This window comes from Panthera tigris, chromosome D4 (genome assembly GCF_018350195.1).
Source record: "Panthera tigris isolate Pti1 chromosome D4, P.tigris_Pti1_mat1.1, whole genome shotgun sequence".
Lineage (NCBI taxonomy): Eukaryota > Metazoa > Chordata > Mammalia > Carnivora > Felidae > Panthera > Panthera tigris.
This window is the reverse complement of record NC_056672.1, coordinates 7,100,016-7,125,921: the sequence shown is the minus strand read 5'-3', so window position 1 is coordinate 7,125,921 and position 25,906 is coordinate 7,100,016. Positions and strand designations below refer to the sequence as shown.

General features: G+C 43.3%; 1 protein-coding gene across 2 annotated transcripts in view; it reads right to left on the bottom strand.

Moving 5' to 3' along the window:
- Positions 1-24,527, bottom strand: part of GLIS3 (GLIS family zinc finger 3) — a 544,141-nt gene extending 519,614 nt beyond the window's left edge. Inside the window, exons 1-2 of one of the 2 annotated variants that reach the window (XM_042964562.1) lie at positions 24,094-24,527; positions 15,704-15,748 (exon numbers count right to left, since the gene is read on the bottom strand). The gene's annotated coding sequence lies outside the window, so the exon portion shown is untranslated. The remainder of the gene's footprint in view (positions 1-15,703; positions 15,749-24,093) is intronic. The other variant, XM_042964563.1, reaches the window with a different exon arrangement.
- Between the last annotated feature and the right edge of the window lie 1,379 nt (positions 24,528-25,906).

Below are 25,906 nucleotides of genomic sequence, written 5' to 3'. Positions count from 1 at the left end.
TTCTTTATATTCTGTATCTTTATACTGTCATCATGTATTGCTTTGAAATATGTCTTTTTTAATGTTTATTTTTTAGAGAAGGAAGGAGAGAGAGCGCACACACACACGCACAAGCAGGGAGGGGCAGAGAGAGAGAGGGTGACGAAGGATCCAAAGCGGGCTCTGCGCTGAGAGCAGAGAGCCTGATGCGGGGCTTGAACTCATGAACCACGAGATGACGACAGGAACCAAGGTTGGATGCTTAACCGACTGAGCCACCCAGGTGCCCTGATCGTGTATTGCTTTTAAAATATGAAAACTATAAAGTTTTGGAATGAAAAGAAGTGAGGTATTCTTCACTTACAAAAAAAGATCCATGTCCTTCCAAGAGGATTTCTTTATGAGAGAGGAATTCACTTCTTTGGAAGATTTTGCATCTGCTGTAGGTCTTTTCCAGACACTACCATCAAAGAGTAGTTCTGCTTTCCATAGACATGACAAGGGTTGCATATGGGGCGGGGAAGGCAGGTGAAATACACACGGCTCAAGCATATGAAAACCACCACCTGCAGATGAGACACAGCAGATCAAGTGCAGTGAATGCCTGTGCTGCCTCTTTCACCCCGACTTGTTCACGTGGATGGACAATGGTCGAGACTCCAAAAACACCATCAATCAATCGTAGATGACTAACCCACAGGCAGCGCTGTGAAGTCCTGCTCCAACTCGCCCCACTGCCCCAGCCGCCGAAGTATTTATTTTCCACAATATGGGGGGGGTGGGGGTGGGAATCATTTTGTGATTCTTGTTTTGAAGATCTAGAATGCCTGCACCAAGAATTCATTTGGGCCATCAAAATCTTCATGTAGATTGCAACACCCATCCCCCTCTCCACAAGGGTCAAGGAGCTAGAAAGTATGCTGGGTGCTCCTACATTCACATATTAGACTCTATTATAATCTTACAGTATTTATTTTATAAATATGAAATTTATTGTCAAATTGGTTTCCATATAACACCCAGTGCTCATCCCAAAAGGTGCCCTCCTCAATACCCATCACCCACCCTCCCCTCCCTCCCACCCCCCATCAACCCTCAGTTTGTTCTCAGTTTTTAAGAGTCTCTTATGTTTTGACTCCCTCCCTCTTTAACCTCTTTTTTTTTCCTTCCTCTCCCCCATGGTCTTCTGTTAAGTTTCTCAGGATCCACATAAGAGTGAAAACATATGGTATCTGTCTTTCTCTGTATGGCTTATTTCACTTAGCATAACACTCTCCAGTTCCATCCACGTTGCTACAAAGGGCCGTATTTCATTCTTTCTCATTGCCACATAGTATTCCATTGTGTATATAAACCACAATTTCTTTATCCATTCATCAACTGAAGGACACTTAGGCTCTTTCCATAATTTGGCTATTGTTGAGAGTGCTGCTATAAACATTGGGGTACAAGTGCCCCTATCTTACAGTATTTCAATGCAATCAAATTTCTTTGTTTCAAATTCAGGAGCTCTAAGGATTCATTCAAAGGTGTAGAAGAAAAATCTGGCAGGCCAGGAGACATCCTTGGAAATGCCATGGTGGGCAAGTGAAGTCTCATCTTGGGTCTGAAAGTACTGGGCACCCAGAGGATAGGAAGAAATAGGCCAAAGGGGCAGGCAAGAACATGGAAAAGGTGATAAGGATGGTTAAAGATAAACCTCACAACTTCTGAAGGCTCTATCCTATCTTTATGCTGTATGTAGCCAACCAAAGAAAATCAGACCATTTGAATCTTTTAGTTGGATTACTTTGATCGTATACCCAGCCCGTACCATTAGCTTCCAATAATTTAAAACAGAAAAAAGAAACCTTGAATTTCTTCAACTGGTTACCTAAGCCAGAGTACTCTCAAGTGAATCCAATGCGACAAGTTGAAAAGTGAAAAAAAAAAAAATTACAACCTTTTCTTTGGAGGGGAGGCGAAGGGGGTCTACACCATGCCAAATAACTGGTTTGACTAGATTTTTCCTGCCTGAGATGACCCACAGTTTGGGTGTCATGAAGACACAGCCTCTCTGTTTCTTTCCTGTACTCGGAGAAGGAACGTTCCATTCCACGCAATTCATGAATTTTAAAAACCATGAACCTTCCTTCACATTCCGGAGGAACACAAACGTTTTCCTGTCAGAGAGCTGTTTTGAGCATAAATGCTCAAGTGATTGCGATGGTGACAGGGAGAGGCCTTTTCAGACTGAGTCTTTGTTCTGAGCTGGCTGGAGACTCCAGCAGTAGGACTGCCAGTAGGGTCTGGACATATGGTTGAGCACAGAGAGCAGGGACGGAATTTACCAACCACCAACTGCCATAACGGCCCGGCGCCTGGAAAATGGCCAACAGTTGAACCAACTGCCAGTGCTGCCATGTTGTCATTAGACAAGGAGCCAACAGAAAAATTACATGACCACGGAAGACCACTAGCTCCCCCTTGTGGTGGAGCACAATGGCTAAGTCCTGCCACTTCTCCACTAGAAAGACAGCCCTGAATTCCATGAACGAAAGGATGAAGGCCCTTTCTGGAACAATCCTAGCGGCCCATTCGAATAGCTGCCTTTATCTACACCTTTCCAAAGAGCTAATATTTACAGCCTTCTAATTTTGATGACAAAAATCGTATCACTCAAACTCAAAGCTCTCTAAGGATTCTCCACTGCCCTTAACATTAACTTCCTGGGCACCTGGGTGGCTCAGTCGGTTGAGCATCCAACTCTTGATTTGGTCTCAAGTTGTGATCTCACAGTTCATGAGTTTGAGCCCTACATCGGGCTCTGCACTGACACTGGAATTCTCTCTCCCTCTCTCTCTGCCCCTACCCCACTCATGCTCGCTCACTCTTCCTCTCTCAGAATAAATAAACTTAAAAAAATTAAACTAAAAAAAATTAACTTCCAAAATCATGACCATGGCTTTTAAGCTCCTGAGGATGTATCTCCTATGCACCTCTCAACCATCACCCTCCCCCTCACTTTACATTTCCTGGACTTTCTCTTGAGACCTTCAGTATTCTCTCACTTGATGGCTGTCTTTGTTAGGAATAACTGTGACTCCCCTTTGCCACCTTCACCCCATCTCATCTGGCTAAATCTGTTCAGATTTCACTTAAATACCACCTCCTCCTGGAGGCATTACTTTATCCCTAAATAGATCTCTCTGTTCAGTCTGAACTTAGCACCCTGAATTTCCTTACCTAAGCACTCCTGACAATCATAACTGCTTATTTAAACTCCTTCTTCCCCATTAAAAGATGTTCTCTATAAGGGCATGTACTCTGCCTGTAGTTCACCCCTCTACCCTCCACACCCAACACAGAGACTATTGAGAGAATGTGACTGAAGCAGTAAATTCTAGAATGGAAAAAAGAAGTGACATATTAAGACACCAAGGGAAGTATTATTATCTTCAATTTATAGTGAGGAAAGTGAAGCTCGGAGAGATGTACATGGCTTGGCCAACACTATACGGGAGAATGTGCCAAATCCAAAATCCACACCCAAGTATAGTTCCAAAGCCAATGAACTCTCTATTGCACGATGCTTCCTGTTAGGCAGCCCAAGTCAACCACAGTCAACTCTTGCTTAATTGCGTCAGTGAAAGCATCACATGGCATGGCTGTTCTCAAACAGTGAATGATCCTAAAATCATTTCTATCAGGCTTTAGGTGGTAATTCTTTAAGGTGGTGCTTTTGTTCTTCCATTTTAAAAGAGATTTCTTTTGATGTTCCCAATATCGCCAAAGAAAAGAACTCTGTCACTCTGAAAAGCCCTTACTAGTGAGCTTTACCAACCGGAAAGCAACACTGAACATCATGAAGCAGAAAACAGAAAGAGCATTAGGCGAGGTGTCCACAAGACCCTGGCGCTAAGGCACACCCTGGCCCAAGCCTGAAGGATGACCTTGCCTAGACTACTACATGTTTCTGAAACCTGGTTCCTCATCTTTTTTTTTTTTTTTTTTTTTTACAATTTTTTTAAGATTTTATTTTTTTTTACAATATAATTTGTTGTCAAATTGATTTCCATACAACACCCAGTGCTCCTCCCAACAAGTGCCCTCCTCAACGCCCATCACCCACTTTCTCCTCTCCCCCACCCCCATCAACCCTCATTCTGTTCTCAGTATCCAAGAGTTTCTTATGGTTTGCCTCCCTCCCTCTCCGTAACTTTTTTTTCCCCCTTCCCTTCCCTCATGGTCTTCTGTTAACTTTCTCAAGATCCATATATGAGTGAAAACATATGGTATCTGTCCTTCTCTGACTATTTCACTCAGCATAATACCCTCCAGTTCCATCCACATTGCTGCAAATGGCCAGATTTCATTCTTTTTCATTGCCAAGTAGTATTCCATCATGTATATAAACCACAATTTCTTTATCCATTCGTCAGTTGATGGACATTTAGGCTCTTTCCATAATTTGGCTATTGTTGAAAGTGCTGCTATAACACTGGGGTACAAGTGCCCCTATGCATCAGCACTCCTGTATCCCTTGGGTAAACTCCTAGAGAGATAAAGGTTTTCCCAAACAAACACAGAAGGAATTCATCACCACTAAACCAGCCCTATAAGAGATCCTAAGGGGGACTCCATGAGTGAAATGTTGCAAGGACCACAAAGTACCAGAGACATCACTACAAGCATGAAACCTACAGATACCACAATGACTCTAAACCCTTACCTTTCGATAATAACACTGAATGTAAATGGACTAAATGCTCCAACCAAAAGACATAGGGTATCAGAATGGATAAAAAAAACAAGACCCATCTATTTGCTGTCTACAAGAGACTCATTTTAGGCCTGAGGACACCTTCAGATTGAAAGTGAGGGGATGGAGAACTATGCATCATGCCACTGGAAGTCAAAAGAAAGATGGAGTAGCCATATTTATATCAGACAAACTAGACTTTAAATTAAAGGCTATAATAAGAGATGAAGAAGGGCATTATATAATAACTACAGGGTCTATCCATCAGGAAGAGCTAACAATTATAAATATCTATGCACCAAATTCAGAAGTCCCCAAATATATAAAATAATTAATCACAAACATAAGCAACCTTATTGATAAGAATGTGGTAATTGCAGGGAACTTTAATACTCCCCTTACAACAATGGACAGATCATTTAGACAGAGAATCAATAAAGAAACAAGGGCCCTGAATGATACATTGGACCAGATGGACTTGACAGATATATTTAGAACTCTGCATCCCAAAGCAACAGAATATACTTTCTTCTCGAGTGCACATGGAACATCCTCCAAGACAGATCACATACTGGGTCACAAAACAGCCCTCAATAAGTATAAAAGAATCGAGATCATATCATGCACACTTTCAGATCACAATGCTATGAAACTTGAAATCCACCAAAGGAAAAAGCCTGGAAAACCTCCAAAAGCATGGAGGTTAAAGAACATCCTACTAAAGAATGAATGGGTCAACCAGGCAATTAGAGAAGAAATTTAAAAATATATGGAAACAAATGAAAACGAAAACACAACCATCCAAACCCTTTGGGATGGTTCCTCATCTTAAAAAAAAAAGAAAAGAAAAGAAGCTGGAAGCATGGACCATAACAGGCTTTTAGTTACCAAATTATATTCTGTTTTAAAGTGGAGGTGGTCTCTACAAACTTGCTGATTTGTACTTGCATAAGGCAATTAATTCTGTTTGGTGTGAAAAGACCGCTTCAGATAGCTTCAGTTAGAAAGCTCAGGATCTTGTTTATGTTAACAAAGTCTTCATTAAACAGGACAACTAATGCCCACAAGAATGTTGTTTTCTTTTTTCCTGAAAATTCTCTCCAACTCCTCGAGTTCTGAATGCAAAGAACTAGACTCAGAATTCTAATCAGATCCCAAATGGTGCCTACCTGCTTCCTTGCTATGCATCTCTTCGGATATTAGTTTCATCTTTGAATTTTTGTACATCATAATAAGATTCTCTAGTATCCTGACCAAGCAGACCGTGAGGCCCTCCCACAGTGAGAATTCCTGAAGGCTCATTCAGCTTCTCTTCTAGGTCTTCTAAAGAAGTATCCCCAAAGATGTTTTAAGAATCTCAGGAAGCAAAGACCTCTATCAAACCTAAGTGTTCTCTGCAATGACTGATACACAGTGCCCAGTTTGCTCTCTGATCTTAAAGAAAAAGAACCTTCCAAGGCCTCTCCTCCGTCATATGAGAGCAACAATACCAACTCTACAGTTACTAGAAGAAGTGGGTACAATCTCCTTACGTAAGCAGTACTCAAAGGGCAAATCTCTGTTACCCTGTGTCAAGGGCTTCTAACCAGAAGTTCTACCATAAATTGAAAGTTGTCTTGAGAGAGTATGGTGCCATGAAAAACAAACAAACAAAAAGCCACTGACCTGAGAAGCAGGAGGCCCAGGCGTAGTAACTGGAAAAGTTGGCTTAGATGCTCACGGAACACATCAGAATCCCAAACCGATTTTGACAAGTTGGAACCACGAACCAGATCAACAGAGAGTTTATCTAATAAAGGCTTTGTTCATGGCCAAAAAGAAAACAACAACCAAAAAGGAAGCATGTGGTTGCAGGAAAAGATGGATGGGGAAAGAATGGAAAGAACTGGAAGCAGGAGCTAAAATGCAAACCAACAGCACACTGTGGTTACCCAAAAGTTAATCTTTCCATGGACTCCTGGACCCGTGGAAAGCGTCCTCGTTTCCATGAGTCTTGAGACAAGAAGCAGCATCATGTCCTCAGATTCTGCCATGATGGGCAACCCTCCACCTCCAAACCTTCTGGTCACATCACCACGCCAGAGCCCTGCGCTTCCTCTGTGGTTCTTGCTAGATTTGGGTTAATAGGACCTTATCTCTCCTGGACAAATGTCTCTAGTTTTGGTTCACACGGCCCATCATCCCAGACTGTCAAAATCTTTGGGGACTGTGATCTGCTCACAGCCCCTTCTCTCCGGATGGTGATGGGATCTCAAACAGTGGTTCATGGGGAAGGACGGGAACATGGGAGCTGCACAATGTCACATGTTCTAGACCGAAAATATACATTTCATGTGTATTCTATACATAATAAACATATATTGAATTATTTTATATTAGTAAATATAAAATGGAAATATCTTGTATTTAAGTCATTATTGTATCTTCCTTCCAACTAAGGAATAGCGATCAACCATACTCCACGTACGTTTCTCGAGGTAATTAGTCCTCAAGCCAACAGGACTCTGGAGAAGGAATCAGAATGCTGTGGGGAATTAAAAAATAAACAACAGACCTGGCCCTGCTTCCAGAAATGTGGACTTGACATAAACATATAGGAATATATAGGAATCACAAATAAGTGATCTCCTTCAAAGGGGAAAAGATGTAACTCCTCCAAACTAGATTCAGCATAAAAGCCACACATTTTTGTAAATTAAGGGGGGAAACTGCAAAGTTGAGTTACTGAAGGTCCATATTCCCAAATGTTAACAGTGACCCAGGACAGGCAGAATTATACTTTGCACCGACTTTTCATTTCATTCATCCATATTGTCTACAATTCTGACTTTCGTGATAAGAAAAAATATAACTGTTGGGTTCTCAGAAAGATTCCTACACAAACCATGGTGAGGCCCGGTTCCCGTGACTGGCATCTCCTCTGTTCCTCATGAGAGGAAACACAATGCGTCCCCCTGCTGACTCACTCAAGGCAGGCCCAGGGCAGATCCTGGTGGACTGGGCCAGAAGACACGTAAGTCGCCCCAGTGCACTGCCTGGAACTGCTGAGTGAATCCCTCTCCCAGGCTGACCTCCCAGCTGCACCCACGACAATCCTCGGCCCCAGGCATCAGTTGATTCTCTCCCTCTGGGTTCTGTGGACAGACACTGTCAGCTCCCGGCACTCTGACCCAAGGGCTGGAGTTCTGCCCACAAAGTCCCAACCCAGCGAGAGCACTTCTGGTGCTCTTCCCTGCCTGGCCTTGTCGTTAGGACACCCCGCCATCCCCAGCGAGTGGCCCTCCTTGCTGCCCTCTCATTAGGATCTGCTCGATGCTGGACTATTGCTAGACCGTCTGACTGGCCACACCCCTTGCCTTGTCTTAGTCACCTCCTGCTAATGCCCTGTGGCCAAAGTCATCTTTACAAAAACAGAATCACCGCATGCTACCTCTCTTAATGCTTTTCGGTGGTTCCCCATTCCCAAAATGAAGTTCAAATCTATTGCCTGGCTCAAGTCTCCCTGAGGACCTGACCCTGTGCTTTGAGGGTACAGGCCACTGCTTAGTCCTCTTGTATCTTGTACAATAAATGTGGATGGAACTGACCTGTGCTTCTTTGGATGCTCAACTCTGCCTGTCTATTTTTTTAGCTATCCCTGCACCTGGTCTGTTTCAGTCCCTATTTAGTTCGGCCTCCACGGTAGGTCTGGTGTTGGGTCCTCCCCCCTCCCCTCCTGTAGGATCCCTGCTATTTTGAAGATATAGCTGGGTAACTTCCATTCAATCTACTCTGCTTATGCTATGAAGGGTGGCTGGAGCGTCCTGAGACAGAAGGAATTAGTCTAGAAGGAATTCATGGGTACATACACCACCTATGCGGCTGCCCAGGACCTACGCTCCACAGGGCTCCGCTGTTGCCATCTTGAAATGTGTTTTCTAAGTTTCTTTTTTTGTTACTGAAGTGCAGTTGACACATAACGTGACATCAGTTTCAGGTGCACGGCATAGTGATTTGACAACTCTATACCTTATGCTACGCTCACCACAAGTGTCCCTGCCATCTGTCACCATGCAACACTATGACAGTACCATTGACGACATTCCCTAGGCTGTGCCTTTCATCCCCGGATTTATTCCTTCTGTAACTGGAAGGCTGTACATCCCACCCCACTTCACCATCCTCCCACCTCCTCCCTCAAGCAACCATCAGTTTGTTCTTTGTATTTATGGGTCTGTTTCTGCCTTTTTAAGTTGGTTTTGCTTTTTAGATTGCACATATAAGTGAAATCGTATGGCATTTGTCTTTCTCTGTTCAAGTTCACTTAGCATAATACTCTCTAGGTCCACCCATGTTGTTGCAAATGGCAAGATCTCATCCTTTTCTATGATTGAGTGCTACTCCCGTGTGTGTGTGTGTGTGTGTGTGTGTGTGTGTGTGTGTGTGTGTGTGTGTACACACACATACCACAGCTTCAGCATCCATCAATGGGGTTCTTTCCATTATCTTGGCTATTGGAAGTAATGCTGCAATACACATGGGGTGTATATATCTTTTCAGACTAGTGTTTTCATTTTTTCTGGGTAAATACCCAGTAGTAGAATTCCTGGATTGTATAGTCCTTTTTTAAATTTTTTGAGGAACCTCCATTCTGTTTTCCATGGTGGCTACAACAAAAATTCCCACCAAGAGTGCACAAGGGTTCCTTTTTCTCCACATCCTTGACAAAATTTATTATGTCTTGTCTTTTTGATATCAGCCATTCTGACAGGTATAAGGTGGGGGTTTTGATCTCCATTTCCTTAATAATTAGTGATATTGAGCATCTTTTCATGTATCTGCTGGCCATCTTTATGTCTATTTTGTTCCTCTGCCCATTTTTTAATTGGGTTCTTTGTTTCTTTGGTGTTAAGTTCTATAAATAAATAAATAAATATATACATATACATATACATATACACACACACACACACACATATATATATGTTAGTTCTTTATATATTTTAGATATTAACATTAATCCCTTACTGGATATATCATTTGCAAATATCTTCTCCCATTCGGTAGTTTGTCTCTTTGTTGACAGTTTCCTTCACTATGCAAAACCTTTTTACTTTGGTGTAGTCCAAACAGTTTATCTTAGTTTTTGTTTCCCTTGCCCAAGGACACAGACCTACAAATATGTTTCTAAGGCCAGTGTCAAAGACACCTCTGCCTATGTTTTCCTCTAGGAGTTTTATGCTTTAGGTCTCACATTTAGGTTTTTGATCCATACTAATTTTAGCTTTGAACTTCTGTCACGTAAGTGAAATCTGATGGAACAGTGGAGCAGAAGCATGAGCAGAGGAGACACGGTCAGCGTGCGTGTCTGCCGCTGTTGCTGGCTGCTGCGTCTGCACTTAGCATGTGTGACGCCCCGTGAGTATAGAGTCCTGGTAAATCTACATGCACGCAAGTTCAGGAAGACTCAAAGTGAGTACAAGGTGAGCAAGTTACATCTACAGTTGAGTAAACTGACACCTTAGAGAGGCCGCTTTTTCCACCTGAACCAGAATTTGCTTTGAATGTAGAAAGACAGAAACACAAATGACCAAGGACCCTATCATATTCTTTCTTTTCTTTTCTTTTTTTTTTTTTTAGGAAGCAACTTTATTCATGCCAGCATGGCTCAATTGGGTTCGTAACCAAAGAACTGAGCCCCCAATGCCACATGGCGCAGTTTTTTATAGATTTTACTTTTTTTTTTGTCTCCCATATATGGTAACACACAAACATGCTGTCTGATTAAGTGGTCTCATCATATTCTTTCTTAATCATGTCACTTCTCAGGATTGGCCAACCACTTATGCTGAAAATGATGTCACAGAAGGAAAGGAAAAGTAGGGCAACCCTTAGCTCCTTTTCCTTCAAATCCTTCCTTATTTATCAGGAGAGAATGTTGGTAGAAGGTGCATGTATCAAGAAGTGAAATTAAAAAGCTGAGTTAGTTTTGTGCAGTGATTCCACTGTTCTGGTAAGAACAAAATACATATGCATGTATGAGCTCTGAAATACAAATTGTATATGACTACACTGATTCAGCATACAAGTTAAACACTTCATATTCACACTTACAACTGGCATGAAAACATGTCAGAGACATCCCAAATGTATTTCAGAGTCACCTGGGGAGGCTGGGGTTCTTGGGGTCCACTGAAAACCTACTGAAGCAGAATTTGGAAGTGGCTTGGGGGGCGAGGGGAGGGTTAAAGCTCTTCAATGTGATTCTGATAGAGTCGATCCATAAACCAGCCTTTGGGAACCACTGTTCTAGGATGATGAACCGTTAAAGCCACATAGGTTTCTGAGGCCCGTCTCAATTCACAAGAAGAATCCATTCAAACTCTACAAATGTTATGCACGACCCCTGGACAAACTCTCTTTCTGGGGTCTGTAAAAGACTTCCTAACACTCAGAGTGAAATTAATGATTTTTCGTTATCTGGAGGAAAGACGTGACTTTCAAAACTGTAACTATGGAAGAATTTCTAGCATATATATAATACACATATAAAAGTGTATACACCTTTGTGACAGAGACGCTTCACATCTCGCAAGGAGTGAACGGGCGGCAGGATGCTTCCCCCGGTGACACAAGAAACCTCGGTCCAGATACATACATACCTCTGCTATCTGATCTTCCACGGACGCACAGAGAAGGGCCTGCCCATCGCAGCCACCTCAGTGATGCTGCTTTCTGATTAGATGCTGGAACTGCCAAGTACTGCTGCTCCCAGAGCAGTTACAAAAGGAGTTGGAACAGCTCCCCTCCTCTGAAGCAATAGCCTTGATGGGCTAAACCCTCTACTCCACCCACCCCTCCAAAGGAAAAACACAGAAGGTGCTGGTAGCCGACTTTGACTACCCTGAAACTTCCACCTCACGGCATATTTTAAAAGAACCAATAGTAGGCCTTCCAGCCAATGAGTGACCACTCCCTAAGAAGACACCTCACGCAGACCCAGTCTGAGGCCCTCAAGACAGCTAGGCCTGTGCAGGCCAAGCTCCTTCTTGGAGAACTACCCCCCGCCCCCATTCTGACGAGGCTGTCGATCCAGATATCACATGCACCCCAGCATGAGGACAGAAATGAGACCTCTGTTAGCAGCAGGGCCTTCCCGCTGGCCCTCCGGGATGACTGAGTCCACATCACAGAAAATGCAGGTAACACTCAAAGGCCAAAAAAGTTAGCTACGCCTTTCAGAGAGAACCAGTGTTATCGTGCATATCCTTCTCGACACACACACACACACACACGCGCATACATGACTGAATACACGGGTTTGAAATCCACGTTTTACCTGAATACGCCTTGAGCATTTTCCCAAGAGATGGACCATTCTTCTACAATTTGCCATTTATCATCTGCGACAGCATGCCCTTAGATGAGCTATTGCAGCCTGCTCCCCACTGTTGAGCGTGTACATCGCTCTGACTTTTCATTATTGTAAATAATGCTCCGATTGCTCTATCTGCTTGATCTTCAAGGCAAAGCCTGTCTTCTCCTGACACAAGACACTGTTCTTAGTCCTTTACCATTCTGTAAAACTGACCCCTACTGTCAGCACTCTCCAAAGGAGAAGGAATGCTCCCAGGTTTGGAGGGAAGGGGGGTTTCAATCAAGCCTGATCGACCCCCGAATTTCTCCTTCACCAGAAGCGAAAGGGATCTGAATGTTCTTGTAGAACAGAACCTGGGTTTTTTGTAGGGCACGAGCATGGGTATAAAGAAAAGGGGTGTACCAAATTACAACATATACAAATCTCCTTTTTACCTGTGATGAAGGAGAACAACTTTTGTCTATTTTAGCACATAAAGACACGACCTGTGCGCTTGTGCTACATTTAACCTAAGATAAACCCCCGAATTCTCCCACATCTGACCCGTGCTCTCTCTGGGCTGTGCAAGGGTACCATCTTGTGGCTGATACAAAAGATCATCAGAAGACACTTAGCTTCCTAGCGTGTGATCGTATGAGAAATACCAGCTAAGTACAACAGCAAGACCCTCTTTAACAAAATGTTTGCTTCTACAGGAACAGAATATACACGTCACCGTTTATTGGCTTTTTCAAAAATGTGTGCATATACAGCAAATGCTCAGAGAGCTTCCTGTCCCCAAGTGATACCATTCCGATATGAGCCGAAGTGTTTCAGAACCTTCTAAACACTAATACTTGAGAGAAAAAAATGACATTGTGAGTATTTAGCTCTCTGGTTTTGACAAGAAGTCATTTATTTAAAAAAAAAAAAAAAAGGGGGGGGCGCCTGGGTGGCTCAGTCGGTTAAGCGTCCGACTTCAGCTCAGGTCATGATCTCACACTCCGTGAGTTCGAGCCCCTCGTCAGGCTCTGCACCAACAACTCAGAGCCTGGAACCTGCTTCGGATTCTGTGTCTCCCTCTCTCTGCCCCTCTCCTGTTCGTGCTCTGTCTCTCTCTCAAAAAAAAAAAAAAAAAAGATTAAATAAATAAATAAATAATGGACCAGGGAGTAGGGTCCGGGTGGATCCATGATTTAAAAAATAAATAAATAAATACATATATACATACAAACTCTGGAGTAGTGAAAAGATCACAAGAGCAGGTGTTAGAATAACCAGGCTGTAATCCTGGCTGCATAAGTTTCAGAGATCTTGGGTCACTTCACTCGCTAGTTCCTGATCCTTCCTCTGGAAAAGGGAAAGACTACGTCTCACAGAGATGCTGGGGTCACACGCAGCAGCACTGGAGTCAGCTAAAGCAGCAGACAGAATGGAAAGCCTTATTACATCCATTCAGAACAGCTGGATTAGCAACCGGGCTTGCTCTAAAGAAATAATTTAGCCTTGCTCCTTAAATATTCTCAGATATGATCCAACCAGAGAGACCGTCCCTCAAAGAGGGGCAACGGGTTCCGCTCAGAGGAAGTCAGGAGGGAAAGGGGTCAGCAAGGAAAGGTTCAGAAAGAAAAACTGAGCATCTTTTAGGTGTCAAGCACCTGAAGTGTTAGGAGAATCTGCAGAGGATTTTCAGAGGCTGAAGACAGTTATTCTAAACCAAACCTTTAAAAAAGCAACGGGTTACAATGTCCAGTAAAATGCTGGACCTGTGACAGCTTGGAGCCTGGAGCCTGCTTCAGATTCTCTGTCTCCTTCTCTCTCTCTCTCTCTCTCTCTCTCTCTCTCTCTCTCTCTCTCTGCCCCTCCCCTGCTTGTGCTCTCTCTCTCTCTCAAAAATAAACATTTTAAAAAATGATAATAAGTAATAAATTAAATAAAATCCTGGATCTCTGCTCTCTAAGCACAAGAGCAACAGAAGAAATCACAAAAGACAAGACTGACCTACTTCCTTCTCTTTACTGTTATACTTCATAAGCCAAAGGTCCAAACACAAACTGAAAGACAGCAAATTTTATTTTTTTAAGTCATTTGCAACACATGACAGTAGGGCTCATGTAACTGGTTTGTTTAGCACTAATATGCCAAAGGGTATAGATGTAAGTATATGCCTTATAAGAGAAGAAATATAATTTCTTAAACCATATGAAAAAGAAAGCTCAACCTTTTGTAGCCAAATAAGTATTGGCTGGGTGCACCTGGTGGGGGGCACCTGGGTGGCTCAGTTGGTTAAGCGTCCGACTCTGGCTCAAGTCATGATCTCGCGGTTCATGAGTTCAAGCCCGGCATAGGGCTCTCTGTTGTCAGCGTAAAGCCCACTTGGGATCCTCTGTCTCCCTCTCTCTCTGCCCCACCCACACTCGTTCCCTCTTTCTCTCAAAAATAAGCTTTTAAAAAACAATAAAAATTTTTAAAAATTAAAACCACTAGATACTATTTTGCACCTATCAGACACAAAAACAAAAAAAAAAATTTTTTTCATGAGAATACCCAATGCTGAAAAAGCTGTATTGAGACAGTCATGAATCCCTGCTAGAAGAGGATACAGGCACAATCTTTCCAGGAAGCATTTTGGCAACGAGCATCAAGATGCTTACAGATGTGCATGTTCTCTGAGTCATCACTGATTCTACTGCTGGAGTCTGAATAGTGCAAAGGACAAGAGTGCAGGCTCTAAGCCAGGTCACCTGAAACTCTCCCAGCCCCACCACTTACTGGCTAAACAACCGGGCAAGAAAATACCTAACTTCTTCGTGCCTCAGATTCCTCATCCGTAAAATAAGGTCATCATGTTACCCTATTTCACCAAGTACTATGAAGATTATACCGGTAAATGTAAGCCACCTAGAATACGGCTGGTACATCATAAGATGTATTACTATTATTAATATTATTGCTATTTTCATCATTGGAAGAATCCAGCAGTAATCTGGAAGTTGCACTGGTCGAGGACACACGTACTGAGTAGTATTTTTGGTTGGGCAATGGAGTACACAACAGTTATTGTCTCTGACTTAAAAAGCTCATTACACAGCTGCAAAAAAACAAAAACGAAAACAGAAAACTACACGTCTATGAAGTAAAAGACTGAATAGCATACTGTGGATTACCGTCAGTAAAACTTATCTTTATGAGGCTTAATTTCTTCATCTGGTGTATGGATATATCACAGATCCCTTAAGAGGATCAGAATAGTCCTGAATACGAGGTAGTTTTGGAAATAGTAAAGTAATATGTAAATGCTAGTTATTATTATTTGTTAGGGTCTACAGAAGGTCAATTATGAAAATAATTTTAATATTCACTGAACATTTGCTATGTGCTAGATATTGTATACACATTATCTCACATAACTCCTTAAAAGCTACCTGGTTTACAATACAAAAGTACACAATGCCAATTAAATTAGAATTTCAGATAAATAATGAATAATTCTTTTAGTATAAACATGTCCAAAATGCAATTCTTCAGTGTTTATCTGAACTATTTGAAACATACTTGTATTAAAAATTATTTGTTGTTTATCTGAAACATTTGAAATGTACTTATACTAAAAACTTATTTGCTGTTTACCTGAAATTAAAATTTACCTGGGCATCCTGTAAATCCCACATCCTTGCAACCCCACATCGATCCTATGAAATAAATACAATAATTATATACATGAGAGAGAGTCAGAAACAATTTTAGTTGGTACAGTGACAGATCACCCATCACTCCTACTATGGATCAGAAAGAGAAAGAAGTGTTAAGTCAAAAAGCAGAACAAGAAAGCCCAGAAATTATTTCCCGGTTCTCACTGCTGTGTTATCGTTGCTTAAAATGTTACAATTTCTCAGAATACATTAAGCCCAAATTCAAATACTAAACATAAAAACATGTTGCAAAGCCAAATCTAAATGACTTTGGAATTATCAGCCATTTTGGAAGATTGACAATATCCGTCCCTTCTTTTAGTGCGAATTATCTAGAGATGGGAGAATAAACATGTAAATGCTTATAAGCTGTTTTGAGTTGATGAGGTTTCAGGTTCTGGGAGCAAAACCTCGGGTTGCTTCATTTCTATTGGACGGTGGCAATTGACTTGTTTTCTGCTGTTTCAGTGGACCTTGAAATTATCATGACTGTTTGCTTCAGTCACATCAGTGTGCGTCATCCCTCACCATTTGCAATGAGCACCACTCAGGGAATAAACTGTTAATTCACAGCGGCCTTGGTGATGAGAGAGGCATTTTCCAACATATTTTTGCTCTTGGAGAAAAGATGTCACTTTACTTTTGCAAAAGGCAGGTGCCAATATTCAGTATGTGTCACGGTACATTGCAAAGGGTGGAATCAAGAGTGTGTGTGTGTACGTCCTGTAACACTAATACCAATCAAAAAAGAGAGAGAGAGAGAGAGACATAGAGATCTGAACTGGCTTCCGATCTCAACTCTAGAATTAACTAGTCGTGTGACCTTCAACTAGTCCCTTACTCTTTCTGAGCCCAATTTTCACCATCCATAGCCTGACATCAATATCTGCTCTACTCCACAGGAGTACTTTGGCGCAAGGTTGCAAATCTAGAAAGCATCTTGGCTGTGTGCTACTAAGAGAAGAAAGATTATAACTGGTTCAAAGCAAAGTGATTTCAGAAACAAGAGGCAAACTTCAAATCATTACTGCCCATCTGCAAAGTCTGATAATACAGTATTCCATTAAAGACAATACTTTTAAAAGCACCAAAGGAGATGGGAATAAAAATGTCAGAGCTGAAGGCAAAGGTCTCTATCAGTGCATCTCTCTTTAATGTGATCAGTCATCCAGGGAATCTGTTAAACATGTGTATTTCTGGGCCACACACCAGAGATCATAAATCAGTAGAACTGGGGTTAGCCAAAGAATCTGCATATTTAATAAGCTCCCTGGGTGATTGAGAAGCAGGTGGTCTATTTAAAACACTTGGAGAAACACTGGTCATTATCAATCAAATACAAACACATAGTTAAGGTTTTTAAAGACAATAAAGTAAAACGAAACTGGTAGAAAGCAAAAAGTAGACTTGATTCAATATAAAGTTCTGGAACAGGAGAGACAAGACATCCCAACAGTAGGGCAGGAGAGAGGAAGTCACAGCGTATCTATTCTCTCAAAATGTCTCTCAGGTTGATCTACAAGAGCCAGCTGGTGAAGATGATGGAGGAAAATGGGCAAACCGAAGAGTCAAAGAGGCAATACAAATTGGAAGAAAAACAGGGGAAGACAGAAATTGCCACAGGATACACAGTCTTTGGAATAGTAGTGCTGTTGAGTCCTACAAATATGGGAGAGATTCAGGACAGTCACTGGTCAGAGGAGAAAAGCAATTCATCGAAAAGGAGGTTAAACAGTAAAAACATCACTGTCCTTATAAGAAAATGATATACAATGTTCATGGAAAGGTTGTTGGTGTGAAATAAATCAAAGTATGTTCAACATGAAATTACCTTTTAAAAATATCCCACGAGAATTTCAGGAGATGAAAAAGTACTTTGAAAAGCATAAAGGGGGCACCTGGGTGGCTCAGTCAGTTAAGTGTCCAACTTCGGCTCAGGTCATGGTCTCCCAGTTTGCGAGTTCAAGCCCCACGTTGGGCTCTGCACTGACAGCTCAGAGCCTGGAGCCTGCTTCAGATTCTGTCTCCCTCTCTCTCTCTCTCTCTGCCCCTCCCCCATTCTTACTCTGTCCCTATCACCCAAATATAAACATTTTAAAAATTAAAAAAAAAATAAAATCATAAAGAATAAATGATACAGTTATTATTTGTAGTATTTTTTGTGACTATCAAATTCATTCACTGCTTGTGTGCTTTGGAAGCTAGCTAAGGAGGGCTGTATGGTATTATCTTTGGATCCCCAGTGCCTACCACAGTGTCTAACATATAACAGGCACTAACCAGGTGGATCAGTGGGTGGATGGGTAGATGGACGGGTGAGTGAATCAGGTTAACACAAAAGACGAGGGAAGAGGTGCAAGTTCACATGGCATTCACCAAACTTCACAAGCGTCATTCTCTACTTGGATGGCACTGCCCAGTTGTTGTCACAAGACTTGGGCACATTTTAGTACTAAACCCTGCTGGCAGTCATGCATGAACCTCTGACTGAGGTGTGTTTATGGTCTTCCTGAAGGAAGTACATCTTGATTCATTTAACCTGATGTGTCCGTTGCCTAATTGCTGTCCCCCAGCTCCACACCTACCTTCTTCCATCAATTCTGTATGGCTGGGTCTTGCTTACTACAAACTCCATCCCCCAGACTCCCCCAGGAGCTGGTTTTCTGTTAAATTCTAGCAAGAGAAAGAGACATTATTTCCTTCTCATATTCTTTTGCTTCTGGTGTTTCTGGAAACAGCTGCAGCCTGTCCGTGATCTAAGCTCCTGCTGTAACTGCCCTTCTTTAGTGGTCCACGTACTGGCCAGGGAGACCATTCTCTGCAGTCCTCGTACTGGCGACATGGAACCCCTAGAAACTCGCTCTTGGGCTTTTATAACAATCTCTGTTCCCTTTTATTTCCCTAGTCCCCAGAATTACTAGCTGCTTCCTACAGATACCTACTTCTCTGAGTATTATTCTATTCACTTCTCAAATCCCCTTCTTCTCTTTAGCTCTTCCAACCCTTCAAACATCCATAAAACCAACACGTGTATTAAATTCCCCCTATTTGAAAATTCTTTTGAAACAGAACTGGTTTGTTTTTCTGCCCATACTCTGACTGATACACTTGGTAAAAACCGGGGTGTCTTTTTTTTTTTTTAATGTAATAGGATTACACTAGGTATTGAAAGCACAGGTTCCAGAACATTTAATTTGTTCCCTAAGGGTCCAGAATAGAAACTGAAATTAAATTGTAGAATTAGATTATCGTGAAATCGCATATATAGGGGATAAAATGCCTTCCCCTTATCCTGGAGTGGCTCCTTGTTTTGATTACTTTACTATTGTTATTTTGCAACCCCTTTGCTTTTTTACACAGACCTACAGTTATCTCCTCCTCCTGGAAGCCTCACCTGATTACCCCAGCTAACCTTGATCTAACTTGATCTTACTCTGAATTCTTTTGGTTCTTCGGTTCTCTGATTTAGTGACTATTTCTCTGGGTATGTTATCAGGCAGTCTTGCCCTGACTCACTCCCCACACCCAAGCAATCATAGGAATTCTCAGAAAAACTGGTACAGATACAAAGACCTCACTCCCCCTCCTAACCTCCTCAACCAGAATTTCTGGAGGAAACCAGGAGGCAGGGTAGAGAAGGCATATATATGTTTTTTACATTCCTCAGATAATACACCCCTCAAGATCAGGGCCCTTCCATTTCTCATGCAGCATTTACTGTGCCTAACACAGTTTCAGCGGATGCAGTAAAAATATGTCCCTTTTTCCAATGAAGTGACTGAGTGAAGATTCCTAGGAAGACCAGGTGGTGTCACTCCTGCCTAATTAATATTTCTGGGCCAATGAAAAGCATCTCATGTAGCAAAATTTGATCTTCCCTGGACACAATGGCTCTGTACCTGAATCCACCCTTCCATTGGTTTTTTGGCCTCAGAGAGAACTGCATAAACTTCACCAAGAAAACAGAGCAAAACGTCAACAATGCAGACAACTCAGGTTCTCTGAAAAGAAGTGATGGCAAGTGCTGAGACTGCTAGACTTCTTGCCAGGAGGTAAGCCTCCCCCTGCCCCTGAGGCCTGAGAGCTCACTGCATTAGGTTCTGGGCATTAGCATTCTAGAGAGCAAGCTTAGGAAACAAATGCTTAGTGAGCTAGCGAGGAAACACCAAACAGACTGCATTTTTATTCACCTCCTGCAACCCCATTCGTTTTCAATGACATCTGGAGTTGTTATTTGAAAATTTAATTTTCCTTTTACGTCTACTACTCTCACGTTGTGGACTTAAATTATTCCTCATTGCTAGATGAGCAACCCAATCTAGGTTTACCGTGAGCCATTTATTAGGCGACTTCTATGGCGATATACAACCCTCACCTATGACAGAAGCTGTTTAGTAACTACTTCCAATTACTAACAGGCTGAGAATGGCATGTTTTCCAAAGGCGGTTTCCACACAAACTCAGACCTAACTACATTTTAACATTTCTGAATTCGAATTATCCAGTTGTATTAAAAACCCATGAAGATGGTTAAAAGGAAACGAACTCTAGATTTATGGGTCCAAAGGGGGCCTCCAAATGTCCCCTATAACCCTTCTTAGGTTACACCTTGATCTCCCCCATTTGAGCATCTACCTCCAGAAGAGGCACATTTGGATAATCAGCCCTTTCTTCACACTAAGTGACCACCAAATTATTGTGTTCACAGACTTAAATTTCAATGAAGAGGGAAGTACTGAATGGCGAACAAATCTCCAGTAGTAGAAACTGCACCCCACCCCCATTCTTCACTAGCTGGGTGGTCCTTGAATCCCTAACCATCCCTACACCCCTCTCCTTCAAACCTACCGCCTACACTGCCCCTGCTTTCCCAGCGAACAGCCAGCTTATGCTAACATTTCGTAATAACCTGCTGGAGTGTGTGTATCCTTTGCTGCCAGCCAATCAACCATTTCACCTACAGGGCATCCAGCTTGTCCCCTCTGTTCCCCACTTAACGCTGAAAAAGCTGTGCACATTTGGGGTTACCAGCTATCGTCCAACAGTCTGTTCAGGGGCTGTGTCAAAGATGTTTCGAAGTTTTCCTCCCACTTTGTGGGACACATACTTAGTGGCGAACTCAGGTTGCGGAACCTTGATGACTTCTGGGTTTCAGTAATTGGGGGGGAAGGGGAAGGGGGCGCTTAGAAACAGCCGCCATGCTGCCAGGCAACAAATATGGAAGCAGCTGTTTAGACAATACTCTTCATTTGGCCAGGACTCACTATCATGGGAAAAGAACTTTCTAGAGACTCCATATGACGATGAAAGTTAAGTTTCTAAGTTGCCAATATCAGCTCTGCATTCTTTAACAAGGACTACTGCCCACGGTCAAGTGTGTGCCAGCAACAATGCAATTCATTCCTCCTTCCCTGCCATCTTGTTTTCCTTCTCTTCCTTTCTTTTGCTCCCTTCCTTCTTTCCTTTCTTGTTCTCCTGTTACAAACTTCTTTCTTAACCTTTACAAACTTCTTTCTGAGAAGTCTGTAACGCCAGCTGGTTACTATCTACCAACTTGTGGGTCCTCCTCTTACCACGACCCCTTCCCCCTCACTCCCACCCACTCAACCTCCACCCACCAACACAACCCTGGTGTTCAAAACACGTCATATGAAAGACTTTGCATTCCTTGTACCAGAACTGGAAAACTGAGCCTCAATCGAAGTGCTGTGGCACAACACTGGGTTGTGACCGTTAACCACTATTTGAGATCACGTGGCAACGCCCGGCTCCTCCCATTTCCTGATATTGCCCCGCGAGAGCCAGAAACCAAGGGCAGGCCTCGGCCTTTTCGAAGACGCTTGCAGAATGGCAATGGAGTAAGAGATCTGGAAGTGTGTTTCCAATTTCTAAATAAAGAAAACTCTCCGGACACGCATCAGGGACAGTGTACTGTCCCCGGTGAAGTGACAGCAGCTAGAGTAACATTCGTCGCAGTTTGACAGGTCTGTTTCTGCAACCCCTTGCGCCCCCCACACTCATTTTCTCCTCCGCCTCCCTCTGCAAACAAAAACTTCAGAGATTCCCAAAAGCCCAAAGATAGGACCTGCTACCTGCTACTCAATCGCTACGTCTTCAAAGCCATAGAGATGTTAGGTTCCTTCATGCACTTTAGACCTGGCCTGGGATTCTCTCCCTCTCTCTCTCTCTCTCTCAAAAATAAATAAATACTAAAAAATTTTTTTCTAAAGTTGAGTCCTATGGGAATAAAAAGCAGAGCACAAAGAATATAATCAATGATATTTTAACAGCTGTGTAATGGGATAGATGGTAGCTATTACTAGTGAACATAGCATAACGTATCAACTTGTCAAATCACTGAGTTGTACATCTGAAACGAATTTAACACTGTGGGTCAACTATACCTCCTCCCCCAAAAAAGAGAGAGGAAGGAAGGAAGGAAGGAAGAAAAGAAATAAAGAAAGAAAAAGGAAGTTGAGTCATGCCCCTGACACCGTAAAAATCCTAGAAGGAAAACACAGGCAGTAATCTCCTAGACTTGGATCTTGGCAACGATTTTCTAAACCTGACTCGACTTCACAAGCAAAGGCAACAAAAGAAAAAATAAACAAATAGGATGACATCAAGCGAAAAAGTTTCTGCACAGCAAATGAAAGCATCAACAAAATGAAAAGGCAACCGGCTGAATGGGAGAAAGCATTTATAAATCATATATCTGATAAGCAGTAAATACCCAAACTCTACAAAGAAATCATACAAATTTACAGCAAAAAGACAAACCATTTAAAATTCTCAGTGTCACTAATCATCAGGGAAATGTAAATTGAAACCACCACAAGGTATCACCTCACACCTGTCAGATTGGCTGTTATCAAAGACAAGAAATAACAAGTGCTGGGCCGGGTACGGATAAAAGGGAAAAGCTGTGGGCCGTTGGTGGAATGTAAATTAGTACAACCACTATGGAAAATAGGATGGGGTTCCTCAAAAAATCAAAAATTAAAAATACAAATACTGTATCATTCTACTTCTGGGTATTCATCTGAAGAAAACAAAAACACTAATTCCAAAAGATGGATAGATTCTTCAATGTTCACTGCAGCATTACTGACCACAGTCAAGATGTGGCAGTAACCTAAGTGTCTATTGATGAACGAATGGATCAAGGAATTGTTGTATATACATACACATATACACAATGGAATATTATTCAGCCATAAAAAACAATGGAATCTTGGGGCACCTGGGTGGCTCAGTCAGTTAAGCGTCCGACTTCAGCTCAGGTCATGATCTCGGGATTCATGAGTTCGAGCCCTGTGTCGGGCTCTGACACAGGCTCTGACACAGCTGTCAGGCTGACAGCTCAGAGCCTAGAGCCTACTTCTGATTCTGTGTTTCCCACTCTCTGCCCCTCCCCAGCTCAGGCTCTGTCTCCCTCTCTCTCAATAAATAAACATTTAAAAAAATTAAAAAAAAAAAAAAAGAATGGAATCTTGCCATTTACAACAACATGGATGGATCTTAAGGGCATTATGCCAAGTGAAACAAGGTAGAGAAAGACAAACGCCGTATGATCTCACTTACATGTGGAATCTAAAAAACAAACAAAAAAACAAGCACACACATACAGAGAACAGATTGGTGACTGTCAGGGTGGGGGTGGGGGGGTGAAAGGGGTCAAAAGGTACAAATTTCCAGTTATAAAATAAGTCAGTCACAGGGATGTCACGTACAGCATAGTGACTATAGTTAACAATACTGTATTGTGTATTTGAAAGTTGCTAAGAAAATAAGTCTTAAAAGCACTCACCATAAGAAAAACATGTTTTGAAGCTTTGTATGGTGACAGAGAATAACTAGACGTACTGTGGTAACCATTTTGCAACGTCAGCAAATTACCGAATCATTATGTTGCACAGCTGAAACTAATATAATGTTATATGTCAATTACACCTTAGTAAAAAAAAAAAAATAATAATTAAAAAAAAAAGAAATTGAGCCTTGCCAAGGTAAAGACAACTGGGAAACATCCTGGGCTTTCCACCTGTTTTCTCTAACAAGGTATCAGGACAACAACAAACAAAAACTCACTGGAACGACTTAGCAGACTGGAGATGGCAAAAGAATCTGCGACCTTTGAAACAGATCAATAAAACTTAAGATCAGAGAGGGTTAAAAAAAAAAAAAAAAAAAAAAAAAAACAAGATTAGCCAGTGATTCCAAAATCTATTCTAATGACTGCTATCCTGCCTCCCTCTAGGGTGCTTCCTCGTGTGGTCTTTTCCCTTTCAAGGAAGCTGTGCCCATACTCCAGAATCCAAAGGCCGTGGGGGAAAACAACTTACCTTGTCTGGACATCCCACAGTGCACAGGCCCACTTCAGGACTTCCAAACGCTGCTGAAATTCATATGAAATATGGGCCTTTACAGTCTGTATTCCCAAAGGCTCTTTGGATATTGAACTAATTAAAAAATTTAGAGCTCAAGACAACGATCTGAACAACAAAAAATAACCAGCTGAATATACACTCCTTGGTCCTGGATCGATGACAGTATCTGGACTTCCACACAGGACAATCACATCACGTGAAGCCAGAAAACCACACGGTAAAGACGCCTGCCCTCGAGAACTGTACGCAGACTGCACTGGTTCCAAAGTGCGGTGGGCATGCGGTGGATATGTGAACAGAGGTTCAAGTCAGTTCAAATTTATTGAGCACCTACTACATTTCAGGCACTGTTCTACTGATCCTACAAAGGCACACATAAATAGCGCACGTCATCAGAAGTCTGCCTGGGCTCACAAGGAGTCTATCAGGAATGCGGGCCGGGTGGGCGTGAGTTCCTGGTGAAAACAGGCACCATCTCCACCCTCGCGGCTTCGAGCTTGCTGGCGGTGACGTTCAGTGCGAGCCCCGTCATCGGGGTCAGCGGAGGGGCTGAAGCAGCTGGGCCAGTCGAACCCGGCTCCCACCCCGCACAGAGAGCATCATCAAGGAGCCCGGGGAGCACACCATGGCGGGTGCCGATGAGCTGCACCTATTAGCCTGAACGACCTGGAGGAAGCCCACACCTGCATCGCTACCAAGAAATCCAATCCGGTCGTCTCGTGCTGCAGGACAGTCAGCAAGGCGTTGCACGTGCCGTGTCTCCCCAAGTCCTCCCCACAAGCAAGCACGGTGACTGCGACGCAAGGCGAGGCCCCTCCCCGACGGTGGATCGAGGGCATCGACAAGGGCGTCCGCCCGCCAGGAATTCAAGCAGCCGCCCACGCCGGGCCGAGAGCGCGAGTGGGCGGTGGCCGAGACCTGCCAGATACTTGACCCCAACACCCTCCCTGGCTTCAGCCAGCGCGCGCTGCGCCTCCCCCCGCCAGCTGGCGGCGCGGCGGCGAAGCCCCAGTGGGCCTGCGCGGAGCAGCCGGCGCTTCGACGTCTGCCACGGGGCGCTGCGCGCAGGCGCCTTCCGGGTCATCGTCACGCCGCGCGGCCTCTGCGTAGGCGTGGTGATGGCGCCGCCCCGGCAGGCGGAGCCCGTCGGCCTCGTGGAGACCTCGCGTCAGGATCGGGGGGTTGGCTGCATCTACTGCACCCTGAACGGGGAGCGGAGTCCCAGGTGGCGGGCGCCCCGGTGTTGGTCGTGGACGCCCACCGAGCCCGCTGGCCTCACCGCTGACCTGAGGTCCCACGCGGCGGCCAGGCCTTCCCCCTGCTGTAGGTTTGACCTCTGGCAGGTGCAGCCTAGAGGCTCCTCCCCCACGACAGCAGCCCCAGCCAGAGGGTGCCCCGATCGAAGGCATCCTACCCCCGGGGCCCTGGGCGGGACACAGCACAGCTCCCCGATCACCCACAGAACAAGCCCATCACGCCCGCAGAGACTGTCCAGACGCAGGGTGCCCCCCCCCCCGACAGTTTTGCGGGGCGCACTCCGTGTCATCGCGCAACGTGAACGCTGGATGCCATTTCCTCCAATATTTATTTCAGGATTGCAAGGGCAAGACGAATGCCCTCAGCAGTGCGGGGGAGGAAGGGATGAGACGCCCAACACTTTTATTTACTTACGTATGTGTGTGTTTATTTCATTTCGTTTCTTCAGAGGGAAACTCAAATGCCCAAAAAATAAGTAAATAAACGCATTAAGAGGTTTATTTGGGTAAAT